Here is a 20301-nt window from a genome sequence, read left to right as displayed (position 1 = left end):
GGGGCCCCACAGGGGGCGGCTGCTCTGGCCAAGCTCATAAACCTGCGCTGAGGGGGCTGGACTTCGTCCCGCGCTCAGCAGGACATGCCATGGCATCCAACAACTGTCTGGCAGCCTCTGTTTCCCTGGCTGACCCCTCCCGAGTGGTGAGTTTTGGGAGGACAGGACTACATTCTTCTTGCCCACTTTGGATCCCCTGGTCCCGTGCCCAGCATGTCCAGTGGTTATTAAACTGTGTGTGTGTGTTTTGGGATGGGGGTAGTGATGTCTGATTTAATATTCTAAAAGGGATCCCTCCTTGGAAATAGACTTGAGGGCCACAGAGGAGGAAATGAGAAAAGTCAGGGAGCAGAAGTAATGGGAGCCTCGGCTGGGGCAGCCTCTGGGGTGCAGGAAGAAAGGCTGGGCGTCTGCAGAGGTGGAGTCAACAGGATGTCACGTGATGGGCATCCCACGTGATTCCGAAACAAAGCTGAAGGAATAGCTCACTGCTTTCGGAAACTGTGATCTGGCCTGACCCCGGCCTGTCAGTATTTGAGAGGAAAGGAAAAGTCAAGATTTCGGTGACTGACCTTCCTTGAAGCGCCATTCCAGCCCCAAAGGTGGAGAGTTGCTTCCCGGCTCCTAGATGTATTGCTCTCTCTTGCTGAGGCCAGTAAGAGGCCAGAGCAAATGGTACAGGGAAGTTTTGTAACCGGAGGCTCACAGACGTTCCGGATGCACTGGATGGGTGTGCATGGGACATGGAAGAGAGTCACAGGTGGGTTTCTAGGAAGTCTGGAAACTGCACACTGCAGCCAGGTGGACCCGGCCTGGCGGACGTTGTGGCACACTGGAGTGTGAAGTCAGATTTGGGGGTGAGAGAGTGGGGGTGCCATGGCAGAGGCCCAGGGCGGGGGTATTTCTCAGCCAGAGGTTTGTGTGGGTTGAGAGATGGGCTAGGTCTACAAACAACAAAACAGATAGGGGGTGAGGGCAGACAGGCACTGGGGGGGGCCTCAGCTCAAGTTCTTCCCGTGGCCCAGATCCAACTGCTGGCACCCAGCCACTCCTCCATGACCCTCCATCAAACTCGCCGAGGTGAGTGGGCCCGTCCTTCTCCTCTTTGCCTTCAGTCCTCCAGAGGCCTAGCTTCGGCCCAGCCCCTCTCTCCTCCCTATTCTTTCCCTCCACCGTCCCACCCAGGGACAGGATTGAGAATCCAGGCCCATGGAGTCCTGGAATACAGGCATCATGGCCACTGGAGCAGTTTCAGGGGCCTAAGACCATCTCCCCTTAGGGAGGATGGGGCTAGAAGCTGCATGGTTGGGATTGATGTTCTTCTAACAGAGAAGCATAATGAGTAGGAGTGTATATATAAGGCACTGGTCACACAGTTGTGGGATGGCTAAGCGAGTCTCAAATCCACCGGGCAGCATTAAGGAAAGGAAGAACGTGGGTTGGGTAGAATCCACAGGCATAGACCAGAGCTGTCGTCCACAGCTCTGGAACCTTCATTCTCTCTCTCTGTCACTCTCAGAAACCTCAGCCCTCCTTTTAAGGCCTTCCAATGGCTTCAGCCAGGCCCACCTTAATTATGCAAGACAATGTCTTAGTCATACTCAACTGATTAGGTGTTTTAATTACATCAAGAAAATGCTTTTCCAGCAACACCCAGTGATGGCTAATTTTAGGTGTCAACATGACTGGATTAAGGAAGACCTCGAGAAGTGGCAGGGCATTATTTCTGGGTGTGTCCACGAGGGTGTTTGCAGAGGTGACAGGTATGTGAGTTAGTAGACTGAGTGGACGCCATCTGATAGTCTGGGGGTCCAAATAGAACAAAAAAGGAGAGAAACAGTTATCCTCCCTCTCTCTCCTGGAGCGAGACACTCTCCCTCTCCTGCCCTTGAACATGAGAACTCCAGGCTCTCCAGTCTTGGGGCTCCAGGACTTACCCAAGGGGCCTCTCCTACCGCCTGATCATGAGGCCTTTGGCCTTGGCCTGAAAATTACACCGTCAGCTTCCCTGGTTCTAAGACTTTTGGATTTGGACTGAACCACACTATCAACCCTTCCAAAAATGTGAACCCTGCAATTGATAATAAGCTACGTATTGTTGATGTAATTGTATCACTTACAAAGCACTGAATGAATTTCTGTTTCCAACCAGAATCCTTATTAGAACATCCTGTCTCCCCTAAATGTGGTGATAATCACTCTGGAAATGCCACATAGCATTTTTTTTTTTTTTTTTTAAAATGATTGAGTCATTTGTGATGCGTAATGTGTTAAAGAAAAAGTAGAAAAATAAGTTTTGTGTTAATAAAGAACTTCTACTTTATTATATATTATTAAGAAATTTATGATATTAGCAGTAAAAGATCCCTAAAATAGGGAATCTTTCTGGACAAACTTAAGGATCAGTTTTCAACATGACAACAGGGATCTTTAGAGATCTTGGCTAGTTTTTTTCCAAGCTAATACATGGGATTAGGGCTGAAGTTCTAGACATGAAAATGGGATAAGGAAGGACCAACTACATCGGGGGGCTCATTCCATGGATCGTTTAAGAGAGAGGCAACGTCTTCAAAGTCTACCATGGTTGCCCTTGGTCACATACATACTATCTCTCCTTTTTTTTTTGAAATTAACAAGGCATTTTATAATATTGAGGGGTTTTTATAGTTATTGCAGTAAAGAAACATTTTTATCCAAAAATTTTTCCAAATCATTTGATGATGGAATCTTTTTGTTTGTCGGCTTCTTTGCTTGTGATGGGAGGGGAGGTGATTGTTGATAAAAAGTATTATTATTATCTCACAGAACAAGTCTAGTGATTAAAGGTGAATGGACTACAGGATGAAGGGAAGGAAGAGAGGGAAAGAAGAAGTAAAAGAAGGAAGGATGGTAGGAAATGACCTGGGAATAGGAAAAAATAAGGTCCATAATTTTTAATTCATGATTCCAATGCCAAGAATGCTCTGATATCAGAACTTTTTTTTCTAAGTTTGATGCAGTCTCATGAAGTGGAAAAACCTGACCAGAGTGATGTAGGTTTCTTATAATTTTCCTTTATCCCTCACAGTGAGAATTTTCCTATGTTTTGCTGCAGAAATATTGCTGTAAAATGATAGTGGAGTTTGACCCCAGGCCCTGACGGGGTGTCGCATAATCTAGGATCACTGAATCACATGACATTTTCCAAATCCAAAACATTCTGAAGTCATCTGACTTGAAGGGATGTTAACAAAGGATTGTGGACCCAATTTTGCATCCATATTTCATAGAGATGTTCAAACCCAGGTACGTTCACTTCCTTGCCTACAAAATTTGAGGGGACCTTCCCAGTTTTATTTATTTATTTTTTTGGTGGTTAAATATTGTACACATCAGAAACCCCACAGAGTTCAAGATACTGTACATGCTTTGCAATGTCCCCTGCTCTGTTTCCACTTTCTGTTGGCCTCTCCCTGGTCAGCAGCAATGCTTGGTGACCCCTGAGCCCGACATCCAGAAAGCAGAGCTGAAGCAGGAGCCGTGAGTATGTCTCTGTTGGTTCCTTCTCCTGAAGAAACCTCGACATCATTACCGCTATGTCAATTCTGCTCTAACAAGCTATGCCTCGGCTTGTTTTGTTTGGCTTCATACAGCTTTGATGACTTCCTCTGTATAAAACATACCACTGCAAATTTAAAAATTAAAAAGTCAGAGGTAGATCTCCTGATGAGACAGAGGCTCCCTCTGTTGGCGGCCGTTGCACTGGTACAGACGGTCACGTCAGGGACTGTGGCTGCAGCCAGGAGATTAGTTACAAATGTCGTGAGTCTGCGTTTACAATCACAGGTCACAAGGCTGAAATATTTATGACTCGATTGCATTGAATCTGCTGCTTATAAATTCACCTCAGTTTATGCTGCTGGATGATGGGACCGATGTCTGAGGGGGAAGGAACAGGAATGCCAACTCTCCAATCCATGTTCTGCTTGAGCCTTACATTTTTCTTCGAGAGTTAGGGATCAGAGGAGGAACGGGAATTTGGGAGGAGTCGCTGGAGGCATGGAGGGTAATAAAAAATAATAAAACTTATTTCTTGCTTGTATTAGACTAAAAACCAGGACTTTTAGAGAGAAGTTCTTAGGAGTTTGAGGGCTGGTAACAAAGTCCTTTGAGCTTCTTTGGAAATACGAAGCCTGAGCTCAGATGCTGAGAAGTTCCTGAAGTCAAACAAGAAAATCCCAGAGCCAAGACTAAGGAGGGGCTTGGAAAAACGAGGTGGGGCTTGTGCTTCTGTGAGCTGCCTTCTGACCTCACTGCAAGGGCCACTCTTGGACAAGGCAGTGCACGTTCCCACCCTCCTGTCTCAGCTTCTGTTCTGCTCTGGCGTAAAACTGCTTCTCCAACAGGTGTTTGTTGAGCACCTACTGTGTGCCAGTGTCCTAGACACTGAGGAGAAATAGGGCACACGGCAGACAGCTCTGCCTTAGCTCCCAGCAGCAGGGCAGTCCACAAGCCTCTGACCACTTCGATCGTGGGATGTTAAGCCGAGTAAGGGCTTCTGCTTAGTATAAGTGCCTTTTGTCCCCATTTCTCTAAGTCTTGGGTGCCCAGTCTATTCCTTTGTGTCTCTTGCCAGTTGTGTTGGAGATGGCTAGATGTCCTTGAAAATTGTTCCCCACTTCCATGGCAATAGAGTTGTTGATGGCGAGTGGCTACCCAGGCAGGCCCTTCATATCCCTGCTAGGTGTGGCCCTGTGACTACCTCTTACCAATAGAATAGAAGTGGAAGTGAGAAGTGATGTGAACCATTCCAAGGCCAATTTTTTTTTTTTGGAACTTATTTTATTTTTTATTTATTTATTTTTTATTTCATCTTATTGTTATGGGGGATACAGAATTGCAGGTTACATACGTTGCCCATGTACCGCCTTTCCCCCCAAGTCAGAGCTCCAGGCGTGTCCGTTCCCCAGGTAGTGTGCGTTGCACCCATCATGTAGGTATATGTCTCTCCTCCCCACCCCCCCTTCCCGAGTCAGCACCTTCAAGTGTTACCATTCCCCAAACGGTGCGCAATGCACTCATTGTGTAGGCATACCCCCATCCCCTCCCCCACTCCCCACCTCAGTCTGATATCCTATTGGTGTCGTTCCTAGATGTGTATTTAGGTGATGTTCAGGGAAACCAATTTTCTGGTGAGTACATGTGATGCTTGTTTTTCCATTCTTGGGATACTTCACTTAATATAATGGGCTCCAACTCTCTCCAGGAGAACCATAGAGATGTCGTATCTTCATCATTCCTTATAGCTGAGTAATATTCCATGGTATACATATACCACAGCTTACTAATCCAATCATGTATTGATGGGCATTTGGGTTGTTTCCACATCTTTGTGATTGTGAATTGTGCTGCTATAAACATTCGGGTACATGTGTCTTTGTTACAGAATGACCTTTTTTCCTTTGGGTATATGCCCAGTAATGGGATTGCTGGGTCAAATGGCAGGTCTACTTGAATCTGTTTAAGATACCTCCATAATGCTTTCCACAGGCCAAGGCCAATTTTTTTTAGGGTCACTGCAGCCTCGAACTTCTAGGCTCAAGAGATCCTTCTGTACTCAGCCTCCCAAGTAACTAAAACTACAGGTGCCGACCACCACACCCAGCTATTTTTTAAAGTTCTTTGTAGAGACAATGTCTCACTGTGTTGCTCAGGCTGGACTTGAACTTCTGGCCTCAAGTGATCCTCCCACCTCGGCTTCCCAAAGGGCTGGGATTACAGGTGCGAGCCACCACACCTGGCTGAGGCCAATGCTTTTAAGAAGTGGGTGTGCCTGTTCCATACTTTCTTTTCTTTCCACAAGTGGATACAGACCACAATGAGACACTAGGGGATGTATGTTGTCCTTGAATCTCCACACGGAGGAGAGCCGCCTGCCCCATTTACTGGGCAAGATATAAATTGCGACTGTGTTTGATTTGTTACATTTTTGGATACATTTGTTACAGCTGTTTAGCCTATCTATTTTCCTATTCTATAGGATGTTGCTATCTCTCTCTTCCACATTCCAACTTTTAACTTTCAGGAATTCTTTGTCTTTCTTCCCTTTTAGTGTAATTATCCTAATCCCTCCTAATTCTTTCTGTCTCTTTTGTCTGTTTCCATTCCTCTTGGGTCATATTTACAGTTGGGCTTCTTTTTCTTTTTATACATTTTGAAAGCTACTTAAAGCCTATTCTGATGAACATTTCAAATAAAGAGAGAATTATCTTAATATATAAGGATCTCCTATAAATAAATGGAAAAATAGAAAAAATATATAAATATATGGTTCACAGAGAAAAGTAAACACAAATGGTACTTATATAAAAAGGTGCTATTTTCTCAAAATAAGAGAAATGTGAATCAAATTTTATTGAGAGATGTTTCTCACTTATTATTCTGGAAAAGGTAAACCATTTATTAATACACTCTGTTGGCAAAAGTGTGAGGAAATAGGCACCCCTATATACTGCTGTAGGGAGTTTAAATTAATACAAGCTAGATGAAGAGTGATTTGGCAGTATCTATCAAAATTACAAATGCACTTACCATTTTACCCAGCAATTTCATTCAAAGGAATTTATCTCACAGAGATTTTTACATGCATAAAATTATGCAAAATCAAGCTTATTTATTGCAGTTGCCATAATAGTAAAATATTTTTATATGACCAAGATGTTTATCGTTGAGGGACTGGTTAAAAAAATTATGGTACATCCATGAATAGAATACTAAGAGCCTTAAGAAATAATAAGGAAGATCTTTATGCTGTAGGGGAGCAAAATTTTACTTTTCTTCTTATAGGGTTTTCAGCTGGGCCTGAGAATAAAATTGACATAAAGACATTTTAACAGAAAATGTCTTTTCTGCTTTTCTGAGAAAAGCATACAAATTTATATAAATTTTCTATGACATGGAAGCCCTCATAAGAAAATGAAAACCTGAGGTACAAAACCTAAATGCTTTTATATCAGGTTGAACAAAGAGAGGCAATTGTGGAAAAGTAACTAAACTATGTGGGGAGGCCGGGCGCGGTGGCTCAGGCCTGTAATCCTAGCACTCTGGGAGGCCGAGGCGGGTGGATCGCTCAAGGTCAGGAGTTCGAGACCAGCCTGAGCAAGAACGAGACCCCGTCTCTACTAAAAATAGAAAGAAATTATATGGACAACTAAAAAAATATATATAGAAAAATTAGCTGGGCATAGTGGCGCATGCCTGTAGTCCCAGCTACTCGGGAGGCTGAGGCAGGAGGATCGCTTGAGCCCAGGAGTTTGAGGTTGCTGTGAGCTAGGTTGACGCCATGGCACTCACTCTAGCCTGGGCAACAAAGTGAGACTCTGTCTCAAAAAAAAAAAAAAAAAAAAAAAAGAAGTGTTTTAAGAAGACCTGTTTGAACAGAATTCTCTTGGCTGTGACTTTCTATCAAAGAATGTGTCTTTGCTCCTGGTGCAGGGAGGGCATCGTTTACATGGGAGTTTTTATCCCACGTTTCCAGGAAGAAAAGGGGAGATTAGAATGCCCTTCTTGCATCTGCTGTTTTTCAAGTGCCTTTAGCTCAAAATAATCCTTCTGCCAAAGTGACATATTTTAGGGTGGTGTATTCTGTCACCCACCCATCAATGCCCAGATGGGAATATATTAAGTAAAAGAAAGCAAGCAGAGAATAGTGTCTATAGTACACTACTCTTTGGATAAAAATATGCATACATACCTATGTAAATGTGCTGTATATAGTATGTACATATACATATATGCCCATATATGATGTGTGTGTATATATGTGTGTATTTGCCCATCTCTCTCTATATATGCATAAATGTATAGAGAGTGCATTTGGGAAGCTACCCCAAAACTGGGAACATTATTTGCTATGAGGCAGAAAATCAGGGGGAGAGGTATGCAGGGGACAGAAGGAAACTTGTCATTGAACACCCTATATATTTTAAATTTTGAACCATGAAAATGAGAAATCTACTCAAAAAGGAAAGGAAAGTATTTTCTAAACCTTTTCCTCTTCCTGTTACAACTTTCACCCACTAGAGTCACTATTTGGGCTGGAATACCGGTTCTTAAACATTTGTGGAATTATAGTCACTTTTAAGGATCTGCTGAAACCCACGGAACCTCTTGTCAGAAGAATGTGCACGTGCGCACACAGGAGGACACACACAGTTTATTTGCAGTTTCAGGGCATCTGTGGACCTCTTGAGCTCAGTTAGAAATTTTGGGTTCGTAAAGCCTGTAAGAAAAGATTAACAATGGAGGGGAAGTGGGACTTTGTTTCTTGCATCTCTCCCTCTTAGAAACTGTTTGTTGCTAACTGGTCATGCCCTGCTGTGTTCACCTCATTGTTCTTTGTTTTAGAATTGCCACCACCCCCCCCCCCCCCACACACAATTCTTTATACCTAACTTTCTGGATTTCTTTGTGATTCTCCTTTAAAAAGAAGCCTTAGACTAATTCTCTGATTACATTTTTTTTAAACAGACATTCCCTTAATTTCCTACGTCTTCTTGGGAATTGATTTTCCCTTGATACACTTTAAGAAGCACACTTTGGCTGGCCCCTGAGGCTCCAACTTGACAAACTGCTCTTTTTTCTGTCCTTGAACTGATTTAGTATAAAGTCTGTGTCCCTCTTTCTTTTGCTATTAGTGTGGTTTCTGAAACCCAAATCTGAAGAGAATTTTCTTGAAATGAAGCTCCAAGAACCAGTGTTTAAGTTCTTCATATGTTTTTTTTAAAAAAAATAATAATACTAGAGTATTAAATACAGGGACTCTTTATTCCCATTACCTGATCCTCTCAGAATCTCACATTTGATATTTAAAGACAGAGCATGGAACTAGCTCACGCTAGACAGTCAATAACTGACGGTGCCTTTGCTTTCCCCGTCATTCCAGCACAGAGCTCTCGGACTGTGGCGTGGCTCAGCTTCTCTGCGGTTGCTGCTTACTCCTTTGCTGAGATCAGCGCATTCAGGCTGCACTGGCTGCTGGTGCCAGTGTACACGGAATTTGAAGCCCCACATTTGGGAATGTCACTCTGACTCCCTTCGCTACCTACCTCCCACTTGGGCACTCTTCATTCCTGGGCTCCTCCCAGATTTCCCCTTAGCATGAGGCACTCTTTTCCCTAGGTGCTAGGAATGTCCCTGGTCATGGCTCTTGGCTGAGTCTGTGCCCCACGAATTGCACTTGGCTGAAGGGAGCCTCCCTCTAATGATGAGGACCCTTCCTTAGGGGCAGTCCACATGTGATGACTGAACCATACGGGAGGTACCAAGGGCTGGCCCCTTGCTTCAGCTCATGGTAACCGGGAAGGGCTGTCTGGAGTGCTCTGTGGGATGGGCTGAGGCTACTGTTGGAACCGGCAGCCCAGCTCCTCCCTCTGCCCAATCCCGCGTCTCTTCCACTCTCCCAACAATCCACCAGCACCCAACTCTCCATCTCAGAGCCTGTTTGCTAGGAAACCCAGGACTCTAAAACTTTTAGACATTGAGGCATTCTGGAAAATTGCTTTTATGATAGCTAATGGTGCAACAACGATCAGTCGTTTTTACCAGCATCCTTTCCCCCTGTTTCTTGTCTTAATAACAGCTTCCAGTTTTTCTTCTGAGCATCCACACCACACCTCCTCTCCGCCCAAGCTGCAGTGGGGCCGACCCCACCCCTCCCCAGACTCCCATGTGGGCACATGACGTAGGCCTGTCAATCAGAGCCCCACAACCACCTGGCCACAGTGCTTGGCTCGAGGATGGCACATGACCTCAGCCGGCCAATAAGAACCCTTCCCAGGACTTAGGGTGAAAAACCAACGAGACAAGCCCTTTTTGTCCCACACTTGCTGAACTGACTGAATGAAAGAAAATTTCAGAGGAAAGCCTGGAGATCCCTGATGATGTCATCGGGCCACCCGAATCCAGCTGTTTCTGAACCCACCACGTCAACTTTGAAGTTTCACTTGGGGAGTTAGTGCATTCCCTTGATTGCTTAAGTTAATTTGAATTGAATTTCTTTTCTTCGAGACCAAAATCAGGAGCCTGATACAAAGGGTTTATCCTTTAATTGCCCTTAATTAATAATAGCAACAAAAATAATGAATATTTTGGGTTATAATTTTTTCTAAAATGTATTCTTTCCTGCTTCTTACACAGAGCTCCAGAACACAACTTCCTGGTTGGCTCAGGGACATGCCCTACACTGGCTGGTGTATTACAGATGCCCACGGGCCACGACAGGCTCTGGCGTCTGTACGGGGTTGACTTGGTGTATAGGGCTCATGGAGTACTCATAGCTAATTAGTTTGAATTTAAAATATTTTCCATTGCTGCCAGGCTGTTGTCCTCTGCCATCTCTCTGCAGTCACTGTGCTTGCTTCCAGAAACCCCTCGCCTCTTCCTTAATTACTGCTTTGGCTTAGCAATCTGATCTCTACATTGCTTTCGGATTGTGTATAAAGTGAACATAGGTTTTGAGAAAGTTCCTGACAGACTTTCCTATGCCTTTAGTACATCAGTTTTTGGTAGGGAGACACTGGAGGTAAAATGCGGCCATTCAAGTATGATTATGATTTTTATACTTGCCATGGGTTATGTTTTTTCAATCAAGAAGTGTATGGGCTAGGAGACCTCTGTATAGGTGAGATGTGATATTCATCCGTGTAACCAGAAAAATTGGTTGGTAGAGCGTGGCCTGCCATCTGAAATGTTCTGTCCTGAAAATAATGTTCTCGAATGAGCTCATTCCACACGTAGCAGTGGCTTTTTGGAGTCAAGAAAAATAGAATGAAGCCAACAGGAAATGGATCCATGTTATGTAATACACTCAGTGTAGTCTCTACAAACCCAAACTAGCATTGATGACAAGTGATTTCCCCCTTCAACTGGTATATCTTGTACTATCCTAGTTCTTAATCTTCCTGGGTAATACGTACCCAAATATGTCCAGAGATGAAAGTGGAATTCTTAGCATTAGTTGATTTCTCAGCTTGACTCTAATCGTATTTGTTGCATGAACGTGACTTGGAGCAGCCAGGACAGCAGGCTTCTACTGTGAGCACCAAGGACAGACTCTGGGAACCTATAATTGGGAAGAGACTCGTTAACTGGGAAAGGAGAAATTTGCTTCCATGTTCCCTTTCTCAGTAGAGCAGAGAACAGACGTAGGAGGGAGGAAAATATGTTCCCACGAAAGGAGGATGTCTGACAGCTACAGAGAGTAAAACATCCTCAATTAGTACGAAAATAGCATCCATTATTTCTGCACAAAAAGAACCGCTTTTGCCAATCACTTCAGTTCCTCTTTATCACTTTTGAGGGTGTTTATTTTGACGGTTTTTTATTTATTCTTTTTTATTTTCAGTGGTACATCAGAAATATGGCCCCATCTGGAGACAGTGTCCAACTTGATGCTTTTCATGACGCTTCCAATCAGGAGTAACTACAGCTGTCGGGGGAGCACTGAAAAAATGTCAATTAGCTATAAAAGTTCCACAAACAAGCATTATGTCTTCCTCTTATGAGTCCCCGGGTGCAGCTCAAAATCAAGCAATAATGTCCACAGTTAAAAATGGCTGTTGGGGGCCCCAGTTCTCTCCTTTCCCATTAATAACGGCTCCGCACTGGAGCTGGAGTCACCGCCTGTGTAGGGTGGGCCCAGGTCGCCGAGGGTACGTGGCGTAAAAGTAACGACAGCTCACATCACAGTTGTGAGTGGAGGAAGGGCACTGGGTCCCTCTGTGTTCACACCGCATGGCTGAGTTCATCCCTCCGGGGAATCAGGGTTTGAACCATCATGTGCTGTCCTCCAGCCTCTTCCCTCGTCTCCCTGGGTTCTCTGTGCCCTGGCTGCTTGTCTCCTGTTGACGTTTGAACATCACATCGGCATCGGTGGCTCTGGCTCCAGGGAGGAATTGGAGAGCAATCTGCCTCCTGATGTCACTCTTCCTGATTGTCCAGGACCTTTATTTGCATGTGGCCTTTATTTACAGACAAGCGCGTCCTGCAGGCGCAAAAGGCAAACAAAGAAAGTTTCTTTTCTGCAAGTGAAACCAAATACCTGGGGCCAGTGGATGTGACCCGTCTCGATGTGTGAAATGTAGTAAAGCCTTGTTTAGAAACACAGCCAGCTGGTCCAAGGGCTGTAGTTTGCCAATTTTCAAAATTTTATTTTCAGCTTTATTGAATTGTAATTGACAAATAAAAATTGTATATATTCAAGGTGTATAATGTGATGTTTTGATATACAGATGCGCAGTGAAATGATTACCACAATCAAGGACAACTAAGGTATCCATCATCTCCCAGTTACCTTTGTGCATGTGTGTGGTGAGAATAGTTAAGATCTACTCTATTGGCAAGTTTTAGGAATGCGATACGTTATCACTAATTACAGCCAATACTGTGCATTAGGTCTCCAAAACTCATTCCTCTAATAAACTGAAAGTTTGTTGAGAGATGAGGGAACCGGGAAATGTTGGTCAAAGGGTACAAACTTGCAATTGGATTTCTTTAAAAATATTGCATTGAAATATTAATTATCATGATTATTGAGGTTTTTGGTGCCCCCTTAAGTCTCATACCTGAGGCCAGTGCCTCACCCACCCACCCCAATTCCAGCTCTGCCTTGACCCAGAGAGGAAGTGGGTGTGGGTCCTTCCACAAGGTTGCAGCTGTGTTCTGTATTCTGTGGAGCCAACTCTCACATTTAGCAGAGTTGGGGAAGAAGGTGTCAGCAGTGCCTTGCGTGGAGATGGTATCTGGAAAGAGCATGCGTAAAGACCTTGGTTCCAATCCTCGTTCTGCAGCCACATGAACTTCAGGAAGGCATCTAACTTCCCTGAGCCCCAGGCTTCCCATCTACCAAGCTCATATAATACTATCGACCTCAGAGTATGGCTGTGAAGATTAAATAAGATAAAGTATGTCAAGTGGCTGGCACTCGATTAGTGGTGCTGGACAAATATTTGTGGAGTGAATAATCAATGCACAAAATGTTGGTTTGAAGGAGAGGAAGATTTTATATCATCAGATTGCTTTCTGATCAGTGAGACCTTTTTTTTTGTGGTTTTACTTTCTGCATCAAGTCATGGGAATGCATACACATGTTTATGTTTTGTGCTAGACCTGAGGGTATGATTAATGTATGAATCTGTTCTGTATCCCACACAGAGGGGGCATCTGTACATAGGAACCATCTGGTAAGTATTTGTTATATGAGTGGAAAGAAAGGTTATTGATGCACAATGACATGAATTGTTGTAGAACCAGGGAGTGTGGTTCTATATCCCCAATGTGTAGGTGACCTAAGACATTTACACTGTCAGCTATAGGGCTCTTAGGAAGGTTGAACTCAAAGAAGGGAGGTCTAGGATCCTAGAAAACTACATTGACCCCAGTGATTCTCAAGTAGAGTCACATGCAGAGGTCTTTGCTGGGGTCTTTGTCTCTCCCTCTCCAGGGGGCACAGCAAGGAGAAGAAAATTTGGAACTTTTGCTGTGTTTCCGGGGTTGGCCCATGGACATTGAATTAATTCATAGCTGTTCAAAAGTTAGAAAGTTCTGGATCATCAGGGAAAGACAATGCTGGGGCTTTTGGGGGGGAAAATGATGCTAAGAGGCAAGCTTATAAGATAGGTGACCATATAATTTATTATTCAAACTAGGATGATTTTGAGAGTGGAAGGAGATGCTGTTAAATAATTATACTGGAATAACAGACGCCAATCCCGATGCCCTGGGCAAAGCAGGACACACATTTATCCTACTTCTAAGGCAATCCTGCTAAGAGCCTCCTGCTCAGTGCTGGAAAGAATAAAGCCATTTGTGCCTCTGCTGGGCAGCACTAGCTTCATTTGCAAGGTGGGCAGCCTCACGCCTGTCCTCTGCGGCCACTGCTGTCTCTGGGTCTGCTGTCTGGTGATGGTACAATTGTACCTCCCTTTGCCTGCTGTGTCCTCTCTTTAGCCAGAGCCTGGCGTACCCAAGAGCTGTACCGATCATCCGTTGCTGCCAGCTGGCTCTGCCGTTGCATCAGGGCTCGTTCTCTGAGTGATGTCTCGCAGAAGCCTGAAAAACGGAATCAGAAGCGGAGAGGCCGGCAAGGGCAGAATGCCAAAGAGGTGCGCGGCGTGGGCTGCTGAATTGTCTTTTAGATAAATGTCTGTTGTTAGCACAGGAAAGAATTGTAGATAATCATTTATTCTAATATCTCACCTGATATCCTCTCCCGCCACCTCAATTTACTGTTGAGGAGATAAAATCTAAAGAGTAAAATAAGGTCTCGAGTTTATTAGTTTCTGCAAATTTATGTCTCTAGCCCACACTTCCTCCTTGGATGCCAGACATATTCCACGGTCTCCTCAATATCTCCGCTCACGGAAATATCAAACTCAGCATGTCCCAGTGTGGCCTTGGCATCTCTTCCCGAACCTGGTGCACCCACTGTCCCTCCCCCCTCAGCCAGGAGCAAGTTCTCTCTCTCAGCTGCTCAGGCCAGAAATCTTGGTGTTAACCTTGACTCCTCACAACTTCTCCTTTCACACGTCACACCTAATCTGCTGGAAAATATTGTTCAGAATATATCCGGAGTCTGACGGCTCCATTGCAACACTGGTCCAAGCCACCGTCATCTCTCACGTCTATTGTCATTGCCTCCTAACTGCTTCCACTCGGACCTCCCTACGGGCCTTTTTTCACTGAATTGAATAGTTAAATGGACCCTCTGAAAGCCTATGTCGGGTCATGTCATTCTTTTTAAAAATCCTGTAGTAGTTTTCATCTCACTCAGAGTAAAAGCTTACATCCTTGCTCTTTCCTGCCAATCTCTACACAAACAACACCCACCCCCATTACCTGTTCTGTCTTCTAAAAGGTGCTCATTTGTTCACATGGCCATAGACTGACTTCCTTGCTGTTCTTCAAATAAACCAGGTATGCCTCTACCCCAGGACCTTTGCACTGACTTTCTTGTGACTAGAACACTCTTTTCCCCAAGTAAACTTGGTTAAATCCCTCTCTACCTTCAAGTCTTTGCTCAAATGTGAGCTTCTATTAAAACTGTTGCACCTCATTCCATTTTCCTGTTTTATTTATTTATTTATTTATTTTGCATAACATATTTGACCTTCTTACATACTCTCTATTTTACTTCTTATTTTCTGTTTATTGTTCGTCTCCACTGAGTGCAAATTACAGTCTCCGAAGGCAGGAGTTTGTGTGTTTTGTTCCCTGCTGTGACATCAGAGCAAGTACTGGCAAAGTAGGAATTGATTAAAATATTTGCTGAATGAATGAATTCAGCAGCTATTCACCCAATGTCTTCCACGTGTCAGGGGCAGACTGGGTGTATCAGGATAATTATGGTAAAATCCTTCCTTTTAAAGTGAGCCCGAGTAGGTGGGATAGAGGCCTAGACAGCCCTAGTGCAGTTGGTCATGATACACAACGGGGTAAGGATGCAGTTGGTGGAGCTATTGTTCTACCACATGGGGGAGTGGAACTAAAGCAAGTGACGTTTGCCCAGAGCAGTGGACGCTGGGGCTGGATCTTGACAAGCTAGTGGAATTTTACCAGGCAGTAGAGCAGGGTGACAGAACTGTCCCTCACGTCTCAGTGAATTTTCACTCTGCATACTGATGCAGGGGACAGTTTGGTCCCAGGAAAAAAATGAGTAAGGGTTTATTTGTGATAACCACGTTATTCGGACAGCACTTCCTTCAGGACGGCAGAAGGATGGCCTGATGGCCTCCCAGGACATTTGAGCCCCAGAGTGATTCAGTCTGCTCACCTGCTGGTGGAATGGAAAGCAATTTCCTCTGAAAGCAACCCAGGCAGGTGATCTTATGGCACTACAGCCATCGTACTGAGCACCATCCACTGGAATTGCACAATTCCAGTTTACCTTGGACTCTCAGGAAGCCCGGGTTTGGAAAAGGGCCTCTGGTTTGTGATTTCTTAGGGTAATCTCTTTTAAGTCAAAGAATTATCTGTGGTGGAATTCAGCTGCTTTGGCTGAGTTCAGTTGCTTCTGGGAAATAAAAGAACCACCAGATAGATGTTTATTAGTTATTTCCATGACATAACTGAAAGAGAGAGAGCAGGCATTGGGCAGGTGCTGCTTTCTGGCTTGGGGGCCTCTGGGACCACAGGATTGTTCTAAATTTCATTATTGCTGACCTGGGTAGGTCTGGCAGTTCTGGTGGTGGTGAGAGTGTACTGGTTAACTATTTCTGTGTAACAAGTCAACTTTACTTTTAAGCCTGAAACAACAACAATTGATCACTTCTCATAGTTCTTTGAGGTGGCTGTGTTGATCTTCTGCCAGTTTTGGGGGGGCCACTCATGGGACTGCATCCAGCTGGAGAGTCAGTGAGGCTGGAAGGCCTGGGATGGCCTTCCTCACTGTCCGGCAGTTGGTGCTGTTAGCTAGGACACCCTCTTGCTCCTTCATGTGGATTCTCGTCTCCCAGTAGAGCAGCTTCCTTACTGTGATGTCACAGCGGGCTCCAAGAGGATGATGGAGGAAGCTGCAAGGCCCCTGGAGGACTAGACCCTTGGACGCATATAATTTTACTTCCACTATTTCCTTTTGGCAAAGTAAGTCACAAGCCCAGCCCAGGAGCAAAGATCAGAATAGACTCAACCTCCTAAGAGGGGAAGCTACAAAGACTATGTGCCATATTTAACCTACCGTGGTTTTCCATTTCACCACAGTTATTCATATCAGCTGCAAAATAAATTTCCCCCATCCCAAGACCTTCAAATGTCTCATCCAGTTATAGGCTCAAGATCCTGGAGCTTGTGATCTGCACCTGGTCTGGATGCAGAGAAAACCTCTCAGATGCAGCAGCTCCTCTTGGTCCAGAAACCTGTGAACTTAAAGCACCCAACACTCAAGGGACAGGAACCCGATGATGCAAAAACCACTCCCATTCAAAAGGGAGAGAATGGGAAGAATGTAGCAATTCTGAAATCTGGCAAGGCACGTCCCATCAGAGCTTTCTACCCACAAGGCAAGGAATATTCCTTCATTAGGGCTGGCTCTGCTCCCTGGAAATAGTTCCCTCATCAGTTATTTTCTTTGGCTCTTAAATTCACCTTCTAGGCTCTCAGCTCTACTCTTTGAATTCCTTTTTTATTCCACAAGAGAGGGCCTGTGTTTGTAGCTTTCTCAGGCTGCTTCCTACCTGTAGGTTTTGGGGGCCAAAGTCCTGTATTTGTTTTAAACTATTTCTGTTTCCTTTAGTTCAAGCTGCCACAACTCCTTTGAAAATGTTTTAGGTTTTCTATGTATTGTATCATACTCCATCAAACAAAAACCACATCCACAGTTATATTTGAAATATGTTTCTCTCTACTTGGATGGACTTTTGGGGTGCTATAGGACAAAGTCCAAGTGTAGCCTTTCTGCTTGACTGAGAAGGTCTATTAGAGAACACCTTAATTTTTCAGAGGGGCTTATCCTATGCTCTTGATTTGATTGTTATCCTGAAGTCATTTTTTTCCCTTTGAGAATCTTTTGTCTGTTTAAAAACTAGAAATATTTTTAAAAACAGCTTCATTTACAAACTCAGCATGTGCCAGGCCCTCCATATCTTTAAAAAAATTCTGCTCACAAACTGAACAGCATCTTCTGAATGCATCTCTTTCTCTTATACTTTACCCTATTCAGCTAGAAAAAGCCAATTGCTACCTTCAACATCCTGCCTTGTCATCTTCTTAACCAGATCCACAAGTTCATGAGCACATTTTTGTGTCTTTCAAATTGCTTCAGGCAAAAGTTTTCACAATTGTTCCTCAACTGGAGCTTGTCTCACCCCTTTTCCAGCCTCTTAAAGGAGTTTCCTCAATACATTTCTAGCTTCCACTAATAGTTTCCTTAATCCTCTATCAGCCTCTGCCCATTGCCAAGTGCCAAAGCCAATGCCACATGTTTTACATGTTTCTTTTCTTTTTTCGTAGCAGTACCCACTTCCAGCTACAAATTTCTATATCAGTTAACTGTGCAGTATAAACAAAGTAATGGTTTAAAAGAACAATGATTTACTATTTTCACATTCTGTCTGTTGGCAGGGTGATTCCTCTACTGGTCTCAACTGGGGTTGCTTGCTCATGTATCCGCATTCAGCTGGTAGGCTGACTGGGGGCCGGGCTCAGCTATGTTGGCTGGAACTTTCTCTCCATGTGGTCTTTCATCCTAATTTCTTCACAGCAGGGGTCTTTATGGCATGATGGTCTTTAGGGCAGCGTTCCCAGATGGCAAACCCCAATTCATAATAAGCACTTTAACAAGCCTCTACTTATATCCTGTTAACTTGGCCAAGACAAGTCCCATGGACAAGCCCAGAGTCAGTGTAGGAGGGGACCACACAGGGCATGGATACTGGGAGGTGTGATTCACTGGGCCACGACTATAACCATCTTGCGTAGAAATATAGAAAACATCACCAACCAGAAGAGGCCTTCCTAACCCAGGTCCTCTGTCTCTTCTCTGTCTGTTGACCTCTCTGCAGTTCCAACCTGCAGTTCCTGTGTGTGCTGATGACCACAGGCACTAGACAACATACCCAGGCAGCACCTAGACCAGCATGCATATCCTTAGCCCATTGCCCTTGAAGAAGTTTCCGGGAAGGCAGGCTCTGCTTCCAACTCTGGTCTTGAGCATCCAGACCGATTCTGTGCAGATACCCTTCCTGGAGTCATATGTAACATTCTTGGCACTACAAAAATGAAATGCCCACTGGTGTTTGCCTCAGATACATAAGAGCTCTGCATCTAACAGGACAACATCCCTCCATTTCTATGCTCAGATGATGGGCAGATCTCCTATCTGTCCTAATCATCTCTAAGATAGTGCCAAGTAGCTCTGCCTCCTGGCATTCACAGCCTCATGTAATCCTCTCCTCTTAAGTGTAGGCAGGGCTTATTGACTTGCTCCTAACCAATAGAATAAGACAGGAGTGATGTGGTTATTAAAGGTTAGGTTATTAAGGAACTGTGGTTTCCATCCTGGGCACCCTCTCATCCTCTCTCTTGGGTTGCTTATTGCTTACTCTGGCAGAACCCAACTGTCACATTGTGAGGCAGCTGTGTGGAAAGGTTCCCATCACTGAGCTTTGAAGGTGACCTTCTGAAGCCTGCCCACCGTCATGTGAGAGAGTGAGCTGAGAAGCTGGCCTTCCCCAAGCCAAGCATCGAGATGACCGCATCCCCGGCTGATGCTCTGACTGCAGCCTGTGAGAGACCCTGACCCACGTCCACACAGCTCGGATGCTCCTACACTCCTGACCCTCAGCAACGGTGAGATTATGCATGTTTGTTGTTTCCAGTTGCTAAGTGTCGGGGTAACTTGTTACACAGCAGTAGGTAACTAATACACATTTTCAGTCACAGCCTTTGTAAAAATGTGCATAGCCCAGGAGTACCCCATCCTCAAACGGCCAGTATAAGACTAGCAGAGGCGCGAAAGAAAGGGTGAGGCCAGGAAGGGGTGTGGGGAATCTGGAGGGTTTCTTTGGCCCCTCAGCCATTTGTCCCTGTTTTCCTTTCCTGGACATCGTGGTCTTGCAGAGCCTTTAGCCAAGCAGAAAACAGTCCCTGCAGGGTTAAGATGGCTGCAATAAGTCATTTAATACTTTCTTTCAATTGGGTTAGTAGCAAAGGCATTGACTAGTTTTTCTAACTGAGACAAGGACAGTTTAGCCTGTCTAAATTAAGTCTCTTCAGCATCATTGGTTCGAACAGCCTCCTCATTTTTGCTCCAGACACTTTATACATTTCTGTTGTTGTTCTGAGGCAGAGGGAGAAGCAAAAATGAATTCTCTTTTCTTAGGTAGGAGGACGGATTGGCTCTACCTACCCGGCGTGATTATTGCCGCACATGTGGTTCAGAGCTGCCCAGAAAAGTAATGGATCTGCCTGCGTTAGTGCCTGACTTGGGTGAGCACTGAAGCAGAAATTCTCCCTCCCTTTAACACTGTGGCTCAGCGAGGCAGGCCAAGCCCTGTAATCATCATTGATTATCTCATTCGGCATGACTCCTGGGAAATCTTGGGTGAAAGCAAATTGAATCGGATATTTGCTGCCACTCTTGTAAAAGGGGCCTCTCTTAGATTAATTTCAGGGATGATGGCAGCCCAGAGAAAGAGACCCTGGCGCAGCATGGCCAAGGGGGCCGTCTGGCATTGTGAGAGGATGCAGCTCGTGTGAACTGAGGCTTTGGAGCAAAGCGTGATCTTTTACCATAGAGGATTAGTCACAGGGGGGAGGCTCCTTCTCAGA

The sequence above is a fragment of the Eulemur rufifrons genome, chromosome 20 (genome assembly GCF_041146395.1).
Source record: "Eulemur rufifrons isolate Redbay chromosome 20, OSU_ERuf_1, whole genome shotgun sequence".
Taxonomy (NCBI): domain Eukaryota; kingdom Metazoa; phylum Chordata; class Mammalia; order Primates; family Lemuridae; genus Eulemur; species Eulemur rufifrons.
Note: the sequence above shows the minus strand (reverse complement) of the source record.